This window comes from Coregonus clupeaformis, unplaced genomic scaffold (assembly GCF_020615455.1).
Source record: "Coregonus clupeaformis isolate EN_2021a unplaced genomic scaffold, ASM2061545v1 scaf0039, whole genome shotgun sequence".
NCBI lineage: Eukaryota > Metazoa > Chordata > Actinopteri > Salmoniformes > Salmonidae > Coregonus > Coregonus clupeaformis.
Genome location: NW_025533494.1, coordinates 182,005 through 197,155, shown reverse-complemented (window position 1 = coordinate 197,155; position 15,151 = coordinate 182,005). Strand labels below are relative to the sequence as shown.

At 43.7% G+C, this 15,151-nt stretch overlaps 1 long non-coding RNA gene across 1 annotated transcript; it reads left to right on the top strand.

Annotated features, from left to right (window-relative positions):
- Nucleotides 1-2,082: 2,082 nt before the first annotated feature.
- Nucleotides 2,083-14,553, top strand: LOC123483152. Its single transcript, XR_006658100.1, has 3 exons — nt 2,083-2,177; nt 7,678-7,681; nt 14,520-14,553. It is a non-coding gene; the product is annotated as an uncharacterized LOC123483152 (long non-coding RNA).
- Nucleotides 14,554-15,151: the final 598 nt, after the last annotated feature.

Sequence of the window (15,151 nt, the reverse complement as noted above, 5' to 3'; positions counted from 1 at the left end):
CTATGTCTTATCCTGCCCAGTATGTGCTCAATCCAAGGCGCCTCGTGCACTACCGGAGGGTAAGCTGATGCCATTGCCAACTCCTCAACGACCCTGGTCGCACATTGCTATGGACTTTGTTACAGATCTACCAGTATCAGACTGTAATTCACGTGGTCATCGATCGATTCTCCAAGATGTGCCGGTTAGTACCCATGACCCGTTTGCCTAACGCCACTCAGATGGCTGAGACTATGTTTAACCAGGTGTTCCGGCAGTTTGGTGTTCCGGAGGATATTGTGTCCGACCGAGGACCCCAGTTTGTATCCCGGGTATGGAAAGCCTTCTGTGAACGCTTGGGGATCTCGGTGAGCCTAACCTCCGGATATCATCCCCAGGCCAATGGGCAGACAGAACGGCTCAACCAAGAAATTGGTAAATATCTACGGCAACAATGTTCGCGGCAGCCGCAAGAGTGGAGCCGATTCCTTCCTTGGGTAGAGTATGCTCAGAACTCCCTCATTCACACCTCCCTACGTCTAACGCCCTTCCAGTGTGTTCTAGGGTATCAACCACCCCTGTTCCCGTGGGATACCGCACCAGGGATGGTACCGGCTGTGGACGAGTGGTTCCGTCGGAGTGCGCAGGTCTGGGAGACGGCCCATCAACATCTCAGTCAGGCCTCACAACAGCAAAAGACCTACGCCGACCGACGCCGGAGACCTACTCCCACTTATCAACCCGGGCAACGAGTGTGGCTGTCTACCTGGGACCTGCGGTTCCGACGGAGCTGCAAGAAGCTCCAACCCAGGTACATCGGGACTTTCAAGGTACTGAGACGTATTAACCCTGTCACCTACCGTCTGTTACTCCCTCGACACTACAGGATAACCCCTACGTTCCACGTCTCTCTGTTGAAGCCTGTCCACTATAGCCCGATTTACCCCCCAATCGCTCAACAACCTACTACACCACCTTTGGAGGATGAACAGGACACCACCTATACAGTCCACGAGATACTGGATTCAAGACGGAGACGAGGGGGCATCGAATATCTCGTGGACTGGGAGGGATATGGACCTGAGGAACGGTCCTGGATCCCTGCTAAGGACATACTGGATCCCGCTCTCAAGGCCACTTTCCACGCTGAACACCCAGATCATCCAGGACCCCGACCCAGAGGAAGACCACCCGGTAGAGGTAGAAGGCCGTCAGGAGCCGGCCCTGGGGAGGGGGATACTATAAGGGATCGGGGTTTGGCTGGGTCTAGACAGAGTCTGACAATCCCCTGATCTACAGAGAGGGGGAGTCATCAGACTCGATCTGTTTCACCTGAGTTCTGAGCACACCTGTCAGTAATTAGAGTAGGATATATGGTGTGCTCAGAAGTTCAGTTGGTGCGAGGTATTGTTCCTTTGTGACTTGCTAAGCGTTTTGTTCAGAGAGAGAGAGAGAGAGTTTGTTTTTGATTACCAGTGTATCAGACCTGTGCTTCGTTTTTTGACTCCCCGAATTGCTTAATCCTCTGCTTGTCTATCCCAGTGATTACCGTACTCTGATCCTGTGCCCGTGCCCTCGACTACGACTACGCCCGCTCCCTTGGTACCTTTGCCTGTCTCTGCCTTGCCCGGTTTTGACCACAGCTCGCCCGACCACGATTAAGCAATTCCCTTGTCTGTACTTTAATAAAACATCGCAATTCTGCGATTGGATCTTACCACTCTGTCCGAGTATTCATTACAGCTCCCAGATATTCAGTGGAGAGTCTGTCACTCTCAGATGTGACGTACAGGGGGGAGGAGTCACTGGCTGGGAGTACACATGGAGTATACCCAGTCCAGATCAATGCCCACACAAAGAACATTAATGTATAATCAGTGCAGCTGAGTTTTCATACAGTTGTCTGTGTTCACATCAGCAGCAGGATTCTAAATGGAGTGATGCAGTCAAACTGTCAGTGACAGGTAAGTCATCTTATCTCTCATTCACATCAGTGCCTCCATACTTATAACCACTTCATTGGGCACAATTTTAAGGATGCTATTCAGTTGTTTTAAAAACGTCTGTTGTGTGTTTCTGAAGCTCTGCCCAAAGCTACCCTGGAGAGACAGTTACTCTGACGTGTTCAGTAGGGTCTGACAGTAGCTGGAGCTATCAGTGGTACAAAGACAGGAATGATAATGTAGTATCCCAGTCTGGTTACAGTAACATTGGAGTCTCTCACACCATCAGTAGAGCTGGTGTGTCTGACCAGGGTCAGTACTGGTGTGAAGGGAACACAGTGTCTAGACCCACATCTTCACTACCAAGTGATCCTGTCACTCTCACTGTTAAAGGTACATTACTTTGTTCTGTTCTCTCTCTTGTCATACAGATAGATAGACACTGTTGTTGTTGAGACAATCATTTAGACATTTTCTGTGTGTCTGTAGACTATTCTGCCTCACTGCATTTTGATCAGTTTCCCATCAAGAGGACATATCATGCAGCAGATCAGATCCATGTTTTCCAAATGCATCACACACTTTTCTTGATTCTAACAGACAGTCGTCCGACGGCTACACTGAGTTCTGACCAAGCGAACATATTCACAGGAGACAGTGTGACACTGAGATGTACTGTAGAGTCTTCTGGATGGAAGTTTTACTGGTACAGACATAGACCAGACTCTACACCAGTAACCACAACCTCTGGATACTCCTATACACTCAGCAGGGTCAGTGTCTCTGATGGAGGACAGTACTTGTGCAGAGCTGGGAGAGGAGACCCAGTCTACTATACCCTGTACAGTGACCCAGTCCAGATACATGTTACTGGTGAGTTAATACTTTTTATTATTGATCAGCCTTTTAATTTTGCCCTGTGGAATGTTGTCCCACTCCACTTTAATGGTTGTGCGAAGTTGCTGGATATTGGCGGGAACTGGAACACGCTGTCGTACACGTCGATCCAGAGCATCACAAACATGCTCAAAGGCTGACATGTCTGGTGAGTATGCAGGCCATGGAAGAACAGGGACATTTCCTGGAGAGCCCTGCCCATCCCGTGACTGAAGGGGACTCTGTGACTCTGAGCTGCATATTTAGATATCAGAAAACAAACCCTAACCCAAAAGGCTGATTTCTACAAAGATGGAGTACTCATCAAGAATGAGACCACAGGAGAGATGACCATCGCTACAGTATCCAAGTCAGATGAAGGATTCTATAAGTGTAAATCTGGTCAAGGGGAGTCACCAGAGAGCCCGGTGACAGTGAGAGGTCAGAAGAGCATTGTGGGTGCATGTGAGAAGAGTAATGTGTGTTCAAGTGTCTTGATGGTAAAACATGTGTTTTGCTAGTCCCTCCAGGTTCCATTGTCTCCATCTCTCTGCCCAGGCCGCTGTGTGGTCTACTGGTGATGTCTCCCTTTCTACTGGTGTCCATCGTGCTGACGGTGAAATGCTGCAGGGCTCGAGGTGAGAACTTTTATTCAGTGTATCTACAATCAGTTTATCCAGCTTGATAATCACCTTCTTTATGTCATGCTCTCTGATGGGTTACATGTTATAGCTGTGTACAGTTGAAAGAGCAGTTGGATCAGTTTAACTCTAATGCTACTTTCCATCCGTTATATTCCTGTAGGTTTGTGTTCAATAGTCAAATCTACTCAAGACCAGATACGATGTGATGATGTCATCGAACAGAACGAATCATCAGTGTGAACATTACAGTATGAACTGTAAGCTGAACAACCATTTTTATGATTGTAAAGTTTTTACGGTTGATATATGATAGTATTTACTGAGTTTAATATTACTGAATAGAATCTCACAAATGCTGAATGTTATGATTTTGTATGTTGACGTTTTCATCTTTTGGTGGCTTGTATGCTTTCCTTTGTAATTATTGATTGATGTTTATTTTTCTTGAAATATTACACTTACCTGTCTTTATTTCAGTTTGTTAATTAAACACGAGTGTGGTGCCTGTTTTTGTTTAAAAGTATAATTTGCTGCATTCTTTGAATATTTTGTATTTTAGATAATGTCATGCTTTTTACATGCAAGTGGATATATACAGTCTGTGAAACTTTTCAGTTTTTAATTCGAATTTAAAATATTAAAGATGTGTTTATACTTGGTTGGTTGACCTACTATAACAGTTAAGATGGAACATGTAGATATAGTTTGTTATTAAAAATGTATATTTACATAATGCAGCTTTAATGCTTATTTTTATATTAAAGGTAGACTCAGCGAAACGACGTTGCCACGAGTGGCACAGCAGATATTGGGAAGAGTGAGATGCAATACTTTACTCTCACACAATCACACACAGTATCTGTGCATATGTACGGGTTCGCTTCACGCTGTTCAATTTGACAGCAGATATACATTTTCAACATGTAAGTATTTTGTCAAATGGTTTCAGTTGTTGTTAAAGGAGCCAGATGAGTGTTCCACTATGAAACCTAAAATGGAAAAGGTGTGTTGTATTTTGTATTAATTCTCATGTGTCAAATAAAAAGTGCTGATTCCCCACATAATTGTATATCTTTGAAATATAACTTGATTTAAGGATGTATTCATTTTACTCTCTGTATTTCTGAGTTGAAACAATGCATTTACCTCTTGAACTTTTTTCTATACATTTCTTATTTTGTAAAGTAACACTTTCTAACAAAATCTCTATGCACCATAGTGCTGTCAGTCTTCTGTAAACCACATTCAGATATGACTTCTACTGATATGAACCCATACAGAAGTGTTCCATGTCTGTATTATTATGATGAGATATAGAGAGGAAGGAATAAGAGGGCAGACCCACTAGACTGAGGGCTTATGCTGTTGCTATGTGACCAATGACCATATTAGTTTCTATATTGTGATCCACTAGAATGTGTAGTTACAGGCCTGTCCCTGAAGGGGGCGATAAGAAACCCCAGATGTTTACCTGGCAATAACCACCAAAGGTGAAGTCTGACTGCTTTTCCCCTCTAAACTTTCTCTCTCTATTTATGTTTGCTCCTTCACATGTTGCATGTGTGTCACACACTCTACACTCTAAAAGAAAAACAATTTTATGTATTTAGAGGTAAATTGTTGGAAAAAATTGGAAAATGCTCAAACGAAACGATTCATGTACCCAGTTACCCATTTACAACTTCGAAACTCCTCCCATCTCTGGTCTGTGGTAATGCATGTGTATACATCTGACGTACACACACACACAATCACACACACACACACACACACACACAACACACACACACATGCAAAATACATGAACAATTGCCCTGATACACATCACATAAACAACCCAAAAACAACTAAATATCTATGTAGACAGTATCTAACTAAACGTATCCCTCAGAACAAAACTATCTGACTAATGAACAAGTCAACCACCAAACCCCTGAGAAGAGTCAGCTAGCTGACTGTGGTTTTGACACATGCTACTACTACGCAGTAGTGTGTGTGAAGAGAAGGTGTGAGGAGGGGGAAGGAGGTGGGGGTGAATATGTCTATTTGTGGGCAGTGGAACAACTGAGGTTAGCACCCTAGGCTTGCAGGGAGGCCTACACTCAGTAAGGGATATCTATCTATCTATCTATCTATCTATCTATCTATCTATCTATCTATCTATCTATCTATCTATCTATCTATCTGTCTGTCTGTCTGTCTGTCTGTCTGTCTGTCTGTCTGTCTGTCTGTCTGTCTGTCTGTCTGTCTGTCTGTCTGTCTGTCTGTCTGTCTGTCTGTCTGTCTGTCTGTCTGTCTGTCTGTCTGTCTGTCTGTCTGTCTGTGCATTGTGGGTGCAAAAATTAAACAACCATCTGCACATTCTGATATCTAACTACAAGCTCTGATCTCATCTCAGATCTCTATTCTTATTTCATCCTCCTTTTATCCAATAAAGAGGAAGGAACCAGTGTGAGGCCATGTAGCTAATCATAAGAGGTTGATCAGAAAATAAACAAGCAAGCAACTGTTACTCTTTTTTTCTCACAGTCTTTGTACATGTCTGTAGAATATTTCTCTCTCTATTTCTCTGTGTGACAGTAAAGAGGCGTGAACTAATCGGTCTGTCATCTTATAGGAAGTAGAGGGGTTTGTCAGAAGAACTGTAGTTCAGAGATCGTTGGCAGGACAGAATGGAACACACCTTGCTCTGTGTGCTACTCTGTAAGTACTGAGTCAGTGTGTTTGTGTATCAACACTAATTACCTGATTTACTAAGGCTTTGATGCAACAAAGGAATTAGACAATCATGTAAATGAAGACAGTTTCAATGCTTTAGCTTGTTTGTGTCTTTCATCCCTAATTGATAAAACAGGGCACATGCTTATTAGTAAATGGCACTAAAGTGGGATTGCAGGACATGGTACGTCAGTGGCCATTTAAAGCTGCAGTCCGTAATTGAAACTACCACAAAATGGCCACCCTGCCACGTTGTGGTATACGGCTGAGGAACGGGTCTAGGGGAATTCATTCATGTATATTGTTTGTTTATACTGACATTTTAAACAAGCATTGTCATAAAATAACAGTAGATTTTGTGTTATGATGGGATATGACAGTTGTACTACCCTTAAGGAAAAACGACATGAAATTCACATGATCACGTGTTACACAGCTAAAAGTTAAACTGTTCAAGAAGTAATGGCTATTATTCATTTAAAAGCGCAAAAATCTATAAATCACAAATGCAATATTTTTTGGATGTGTCGTAGCATAAATTTGTTATTATGGTAAATGGCTGAGAGTTCCTTCGTTACAGTTAAAGTAAACTGTGCTAAGAGATTGAGTGTTGTTTTGATGTTTTTGGTCTCTGTACTCTCTCTCGATTGATTCACCGGTGTGTCAATCTAAGTTACATAACAAAAAAATCCCCATCAAAATCTGTTAATTTAAGCTAGAGATATCTGTGTCATACTTCCGTATCTGCGGTGAAAGGTGGCAGAGCTAGATCGGTGTTTGTCAGACCATGAGACATCCCAAAAATTGGTCTTCTAACATAAACATCTGTAGCGTATGACCACTATGGAAAGGGGAGACTCTCATGAACATGATGATGTTCTCAGTTTTGGTCGTCGACCCCCACAAGTGCCTTGAGACTCGTTTAAAGTCGGTACCGTCGATGTGCCAACTTCTGTTTGGTAGCGTACGAACCGTTTGTGCTAAAAACTAATGGGATCCCACTGTGATAAGGGGAGATTCTCACGAACATGGTGGTGTTCTCTGTTTTGCTCTACGACCTTAACAATTGTCACGGGACTCGTCACTGGGCTTTAGTAGTAAAGGCCAAAATCAATATTTTTAGGATGTGTCGTAGTATAAAGTTGTGATTATTGTAAATGGCTGAGAGTTCCTTCGCTACAGTTATAGTAAACTGTGCCAAGAGATTAATGAGTGGTGTTTTGGTGTTTTTGGTCTCTGTACTCTCTCTGTGTGCAGAACATGGGAAGTCAGTGGACATTTACTAAAGCTTCAGTCCGTAATTCAAACTATCACAAAACGGTCACCCTGCCACTTGTTGTGGTATAATGCTGAGGCATGGTGCAAGGGAAATTCATTCATCTACGATGTTTATAATAATTGTAATAAAATAGCCTTATATTTTGGGTTCTCTTTCAATTATTTATTTCGGTATCTCTAAATGGGAATTGATAGGAACACCTACTCTCAGAAAAACCTCAAGGGTCTGTTGGAGACAGACAGGTGGAGTGGCGAGTGAGGTGAGTCACTCAACTCCATAAAAGGAGCCAATCTCCCTCCCTCTGAGTGTTCTCACTTTTCCTCACGAAGAGTATTACTCTCAAGCTCTTCTCAGTTCGACTGGATCCCTGTTTCCTGCAACCCCCTAGAGTCGATTGACTCACCGGTGTGTCAATCTAAGTTACATAACAAAAATATCCTGATCAAAATCTGTCAATTTAAGCTAGACATATCCGTTTTTTTTACATTGGATGCGTCTCAGTCCATTGCATCCGCCAGTGTCACACTTCCGCATCTACCGTGAAAGGTGGCAGAGCTAGAGCGGTGTTTGTCAGACCATGAGACATCCTGAAAATTGGTCTTCTAACATAAACATCCGTAGCGTATGACCACTATGGAAAGGGGAGATTCTCACGAACATGATGGTGTTCTCCATTTTGCTCTTCGACCCCCACAAGTGCCTTGAGACTCGTCTGAAGTCGGTACCGTCAATGTGCCAACTTCTGTGTGGTAGCGTACGAACCGTTTGGGCTAAAAACGTATGGGACCCCACTGTGGAAAGGGGAGATTCTCACAAACATGGTGGTGTTCTCCGTTTTGCTCTACGACCTCAACAATTGTCACGGAACTGGGCACTGGGCTTTAGTAGTAAAGGCCTAAATCTATATTTAATCCCAAAAAAAGTTGACATTTAATTTAAAAATCAAATCGCTAAATGATAAGTGGTATGAGCATCTTAAAACTATTCCATATGTAATTTTAGCACTTAATCCTAATTGCTCTTGTAAGTTGCTCTGGATAAGAGTGTCTGCTAAATGACTAAAATGTTCATGTGTTAATGATATAGAAGCGTGCGTCAATCAACTCTTAAGAATTGACTAGACCGACCATCTCAGCCTCACAGCTCTTTCTTTCACGTGGAGCACACTATCTGAAGGCTAATTCTGCCCCCACACGGTTTCCTTCAGCCAGCACTGAGCTAGCCGAGCAAGCTACCACCTTCACCACGAGGTAGCTGCTAGCTCGCTAGCTAACGCCCCAGACAAGCTAACCACACCAGCATTACTACCTGCAAGACAGTAATATTGTTAGCTTCCTTCTCTCGTCTAGTTTAACCTACGCTTATGTGTGTGTATTTCTATATTGACTGGCTACCCTCACGGCTCTGCGGTTGTGGGAGAATACCTACCGGAAATCGAACTGCCCCTATGCGGTTCCCTTCAGCTAGCACTATGCCAGCTACAGCCACCGAATGTTGGTGGCACCTTAATTGGGGGAGAATGGGCTCGTGGTAATGACTTGACCTGAATCAGTGGAATGGTATCAAATACATCAAACACATGGTTTCCAGGTGTTTCATTCCATTCCATTTATTATGAGCTGTCCTCCTCTCAGCAGCTTCCACTGGCTACAGTAATACCTAAGCTGCTTACGAGCTTACACGTTACTATGCTCACTAGCTAGCTTATGGTGGAAATCAAGCTAACCACACTAGCATTCCTACCTGCACATACAGTTGCATTAGCATGGCTAGATAAATCGGAAACGAGTTCCCTACCTGCCCAGACGGTATTATTGCTAGCTCCCTTCTCTCGTTTAGTACAACTTACATTCACTTGTTTGTGATGACTAGGCTGACCGGTTTAGCCTCACGCATTACGGTCGTATGAGATTTTGAGTCTGAATTTGAACACTGCACCCACGCTTTTCCCTTCAGTTAACACTGTGCTAGCCATAGCTTATCCTTACTCTCACGAGGTGGCTGATAGCTAGCTAATGCTTACACTAGCCTCCCGGCTATAGCGTTCATAAACACTGCTTACTTCAGCTAGCCATAAGCCACAAGGCATCTAATGAGCTAGCTCATGCCTGTCAAGGATAATTCACAACAATGCTGAAAAGCTAGTACTACTGGCCATCTTGCTCCTCTCATTTAGTACACCTAATGTTTACTCGTTTTCATTGGCTAAACTGACCAGATACACCTAATAGTGCTATGGACAAAAGAGACTCTCAAGACTGGAGAAAACAATGCTATTCATATGGTTGTCTTTGGCTAACGTGGTACTATCTAGCTAGGCTATTAGCCAACTAGGTGAACACTAGCAAGCTAACAACAAAAGCTCACGGCTAAGCGTCGACTTGCACACGCAAAACCAGTCAAAGCAATGCGTTTCCTCCAGAGTTATTATTGGCCACTGTATGGTTTTGCAAGGTTTTACTGATTACCGGCCTTTACTGAGATTAAGCCAGGTTTTACTGATTACCGGCCTGTGCTGAGATTCAGCCACACTCCAAGTCCTCACGACTAATGCCAGATAGCTAACCACCGTCTGGGTATAACTATCTTAGCTCTTGTATTTAGTTCACCTTTCATTGAGTTGCTTTGTGCCTACTAACTGAACCAGCCCCACTTTGTGGTGATTCGGTCCATGTCAGTTATATAGCTAAAAGTGTCTCTGTTTGATGGCACCTCTTTGACGCCAATACCTCTAGTGAGCACGAGTCACCAGACTTGTGGACAGCACTAACTCACAGCGGAGAATAGATGTGCGTGCGCATTTGCTCACTAAATGCCGTCCACTATTATGAGGGCATACAAGCTTCAGTTCGATATGAAATACATTTTCTACTGGATTCTATTTTCAATAGCCAATGTCAACAACCAAAGTCTTGGCAATGCAGAACGAAGGTGAAGCCTTCAACTGCTGCCTGCCCCACAGACCTGGGCCCCATGGCAGCCTTTTTGTTCTTTGTTCCTACATCTCGCCCCAGCCTCACAGCTCGGAGGTAGCAAGAAGCTGGCCTTGGGGACTGAGGTCCCGGCGATGCAGAGGTCTGCTAATACTCAGGCTGAACCAGGCCAAACCTGTAGGGAAGCAGTCCTACGCTGCAGCCGCATCAAGGACCAGCCCCTCTAACTCTCCTAAGGGCGGTAAGAAGGGTCGGCCAACCTAGGGCCCAGTCCTGGCAGCTGAGTAGGATAGAGTGCAGAGCCTTTGCCAGTCCTTCCCCTCTCTGAGTTTCACAGCAGTGGGATGGCAGGGCTGCGTTAAGACAAAACCCTATTCTCTGTGCAGCAGCTGACTTTAGTGGCTGTGCTGTGCTCACATCAGAAAATGGAGGACATACACCTTTTGTTCCCCCGAGTGTCCCCCTCCCTCAGGCTTTCCCCCTGGAACTTTCTCATGTTTTCAGCCAGGGGTGGAAGTCAGCATGTCAGCCCTCCCTCCAGTGTCACGACACAAGGAACAGGACGGCAATATGTCTATCGCCATCCACAGTGGCTCTTTTTGCCTCTAACTGTTGGCACAAGCAATCACAATCAATGGGCTGCCTAGTCAGTTGCAGAACTGATTGCATTAAACTGAAATGTGGCTTCCGCATTTAACCCAAATCCTCTGAATCAGAGCAGTGCGGAGGGCTGCGTTAATTGACATCCATGTCATCGGTGCCCGGGGAGCAGTTGTTTTGGGGGTTATCTGCCTTGCTCAAGGGTGGAACGGCATATTTTTCCACCTTGCCGGCACAGGGATTCAAACAACCAACCTTTCAGTTACTGTCACAACGCTCTAACCGCTAGGCTACCTGCCGCCCCTCATTTTTCTCATCAGAGGACGCTGCTACTCTATACAACAAGGCAGGGGAAATCTAACCATATTGGCTTCCTTGTTCTACAGTTTAACAGGTTTCCAGCGATCACTGTGAAAACCCCTCAGCCCTTTTAAGGATTCTGGGAGATTTTTTTGGCAAAGGCGACTTGACTCTGTTACGGATAAAACTCTCCAGATAGAGATCAGTCAGTATAGTAATTCCTTACTTTACTTTCTGGGTCTTAGGGAAGAAGTGTGGTGGGGGTTTGCTTCGCCCTCACCAGGCATCAGAGCCCCATACAGCTATCTGTTACTCCCAAGTCCACAAAGCTTCAGCTTTTCCTAGTCCATTTTTTACTGTGATTGGTTCACCCAGCCGGGCCACTGCCTGCTTTGCTTCCCCATCCTACAGGAGCGAGCGGCTGAGGAGATCTCTCTGCACTTGACTACCCTCCTCCATGGAGCAGGGCCAAGACCAGTTATGTAGCTGTCCTACTGCAATTGTTTCCTTCTTCCTCCGGCTATGTTTCCTGATGTCTTAAGTCATGGTACTGGCTGCTCTGTCCCCATAGAGGCCGCTTCCCGCATCTATCCAGACTGACTTGCTGCAACCTGGTAGAAGTGACAACCCCATGTGGGTCCTGGGAGACCCCATCCCGAATGCGACAAAATATTTTGCTGTGCGACAAGGAGATTTATTTTGGAAGCACTGTGTGACTAGGAAAACATCTCCCAGATAATAACTTTTGTAATGATAAGGCTTCCCTAGGGTGCGCTAGAGAAAAAAGCGAGTGCAGATTTGTCAGCATCATGGTTGCACCATTACTGCAATGAAAACTGCTAGCTTCTTGCCCAACCAGGTCAAAAGATCTGACCCATATTACAGGCCCGACATTTTTATCTTCCAATAGCGGATCACCGGAACCATATTCTATACTCATATATCATGGCATGAGCCGTTCTAAAACTACTCTCCCGTCATTAACCATTTGTTTACACTTTGTTCAGTCACCTGACGTTTTAAAGAGACAGTGTACAATTTTTAATGCAATGCATCTCAATAGAAAAATAGTGACTTTGTAGAAACCTAATATTCCACAAATTACTGTAATTTCAATGACAGGTATTCGTATACACATTTTAGCTTTTATAATAAACTAATGTCTTTACAGTGTTACATATTAGTTTCTAGGGCACAACATATGCTTCAAAAGTAGCTAGAATTCATGTAGGCCCAACATACGCTGTATCTCAATCAACATAACAAATATTATTTTCTGGTGCTCCTAAATTTAATGTGGTGCTCCTAACATTACATTTTGGAGCACCAGTGTTACCAATGACAAATGTTATTTTAGAGCCCTGCGATAGGTCCTGGCCGCTATCGTCATGCAGGGTTTATATCCTAGCGAGAAAGCAATTGTCTATCCTCACCCGGATACTTTAGCCCTCGGGGCATAGCCAGGGAGAGAGGGAACAGAAAAGAGAACAGAAAGAAGGGAAAGAGACAGGCCCTTGGATGGAGAGAAATTACACAGTTGTTAAGGTCCTTTAGTGAAAGACAATGCAACAGTTTATTCTTAACTGTTGTGTTGTCTCTGAGGGGGGCACGTTGCTTACACACAGTCTTTAAGCCTTTACGTACACACACACACACACACAGACACACGCGTGCAAGCATATGTGTGTGTATGTGCGGGAGCGTGCATGTGTGTGTGTTTGTTAAGTGAGGGGGTGGCTGAAGTTGTTATATGTCCATTGTGGGCAGTGGAACAACTGAGGATAGCTGGCTAGGCTTGTTACCTGACAACTTAGCAAAGGGCCTACAAGCATCTATTCTATTCTCATTCCATCCTCCTTTCCTCCAATAAAGAGGAAGGAACCAGTGTGAGATCATGCAGTGTGGGGCCATACAGAGAAGTTGGTCAGAAAATAAACACGCCTCTAACCGCTACTATTTTTTCTCACAGTCTTTGTACATGTCTGTAGAATGCTTCTCTCTCTATTTCTCTGTGTGACGGTAAAGAGGCATGAACTAATCGGTCTGTCATCTTATAGGAAGTAGAGGGGTTTGTCAGAAGAACTGTAGTTCAGAGATCGTTGGCAGGACAGAATGGAACACACCTTGCTCTGTGTGCTACTCTGTAAGTACTGAGTTAGTGTGTTTGTGTATCAACACTAATTACCTGATGTACTAAGCCTTTGATTGAACAAAGGTATAAGACAATCATGTAAATGAGGACAGTTTCAATACTTTAGCTTGATTGTGTCTTTCATCCCTAATTGATAAAACAGCGCAAATGCTTATTAGTAAATGGCACTAAAGTGGGATTGCAGGACATGGTACGTCAGTGGCCATTTAAAGCTGCAGTCCGTAATTGAAACTACCACAAAATGGTCACCCTGCCACTTGTTGTGGTACACGGCTGAGGAATGGGGCTAGGGGAATTCATTCATGTACATTGTTTGTTTACACTGACATTGTTAACAAACATTGTCATAAAATAACAGTAGATTTTGTGTTATGATGAGATATGACAGTTGTACTACCCTTAAGGAAAAGCGACTTGAATTTCACATGATAACGTGTTTCACAGCTAAAAGTTAAACTGTTCAAGAATGAATGGCTATTATTCAGTAACATGTATATGGCATGTTGTTATTAATTTTAAGCTAATATTGGTGCAATGTGACTTTCTTTGTTGTAGTGCTGAGTACACTCATCAACTCTGGACACTCTGAAGATGATGATGGTAGATATTTGTTCACTTCATCAAGCCTCCATCTCTTAATGCTTCATTCTATTTCTTTATTTGTGATTTTTAAAGCTGCTTTCGGCTGGACATATTTTGTGGTTTTAATGTCTCAAAATAACATGTGTAAGGCAACTGTTTCATGTTGGTTTGATTTAACATGTGTAAGGCAATTGTATCATGCTGGTTTGATTTAACATGTGTAAGGCAATTGTTTCATGCTGGTTTTATTTGGTCAGAAAAGCACAAAGGCTGTTCTGACCATACACCCCAACAGCTCCCAGATACAGTAGCTACTCATGTATCCAGTTTAGGTCATATGTCTAATCTGTGATATGTTTCCACAGCTCTGCCCAAAGCTACACTGACTGTAAAGCCAAACCCTGTGTTCCCTGGAGAGACAGTTACTCTGACGTGTTCAGTAGGGTCTGACAGTATCTGGAGCTATCAGTGGTACAAAGACAGGAATGATAATGTAGTATCCCAGTCTGTCAGACACACTATAACAGGAGACACCCTCACCATCAGTAGTGTTGCTGAGTCTGACCAGGGTCAGTACTGGTGTCAAGGAGAGATCCAGTCCAGATCCATACCATCAATCATCAGTGATCCTGTCAGAGTCACCCTGAATGGTAAAAAAAAAAAAGAAGAACAGTAGGGAGGCTATATACAGGGGGTACCGGTACAGAGTCAATGTGCAGGGGCACAGTTATATGTAACTGTTTGGCCATTCAACTGCCAATATTTGTCTATGGAGATTCTATTGCTGTGTGCTCGATTTTACACACCTGTCAGCAACGGGTTTGGCTGAAATAGCCAAATCTACTCATTTGAAGGGGTGTCCACATACTTTTGTATATATTGTGTATATGTCTAAAATAATAGTTACCGTACTACTTACTGAAGTCAGATCATACTTTGGAAAGATTGGTGCTCTGACTGCATTTGTCTTCATATAACTGTTTCCACAGCTCTGCCCACGGCTTCAGTGAAGATAGTCACTCCACAGGGTCTCCTCTACCCTGGAGATACAGTCACTCTGCAGTGTGACATATCAGACTACACAGACTGGACATACAGCTGGTTCCGAGACAACCAAGAGCTTCCCCTTCAGAACAGAAACACCA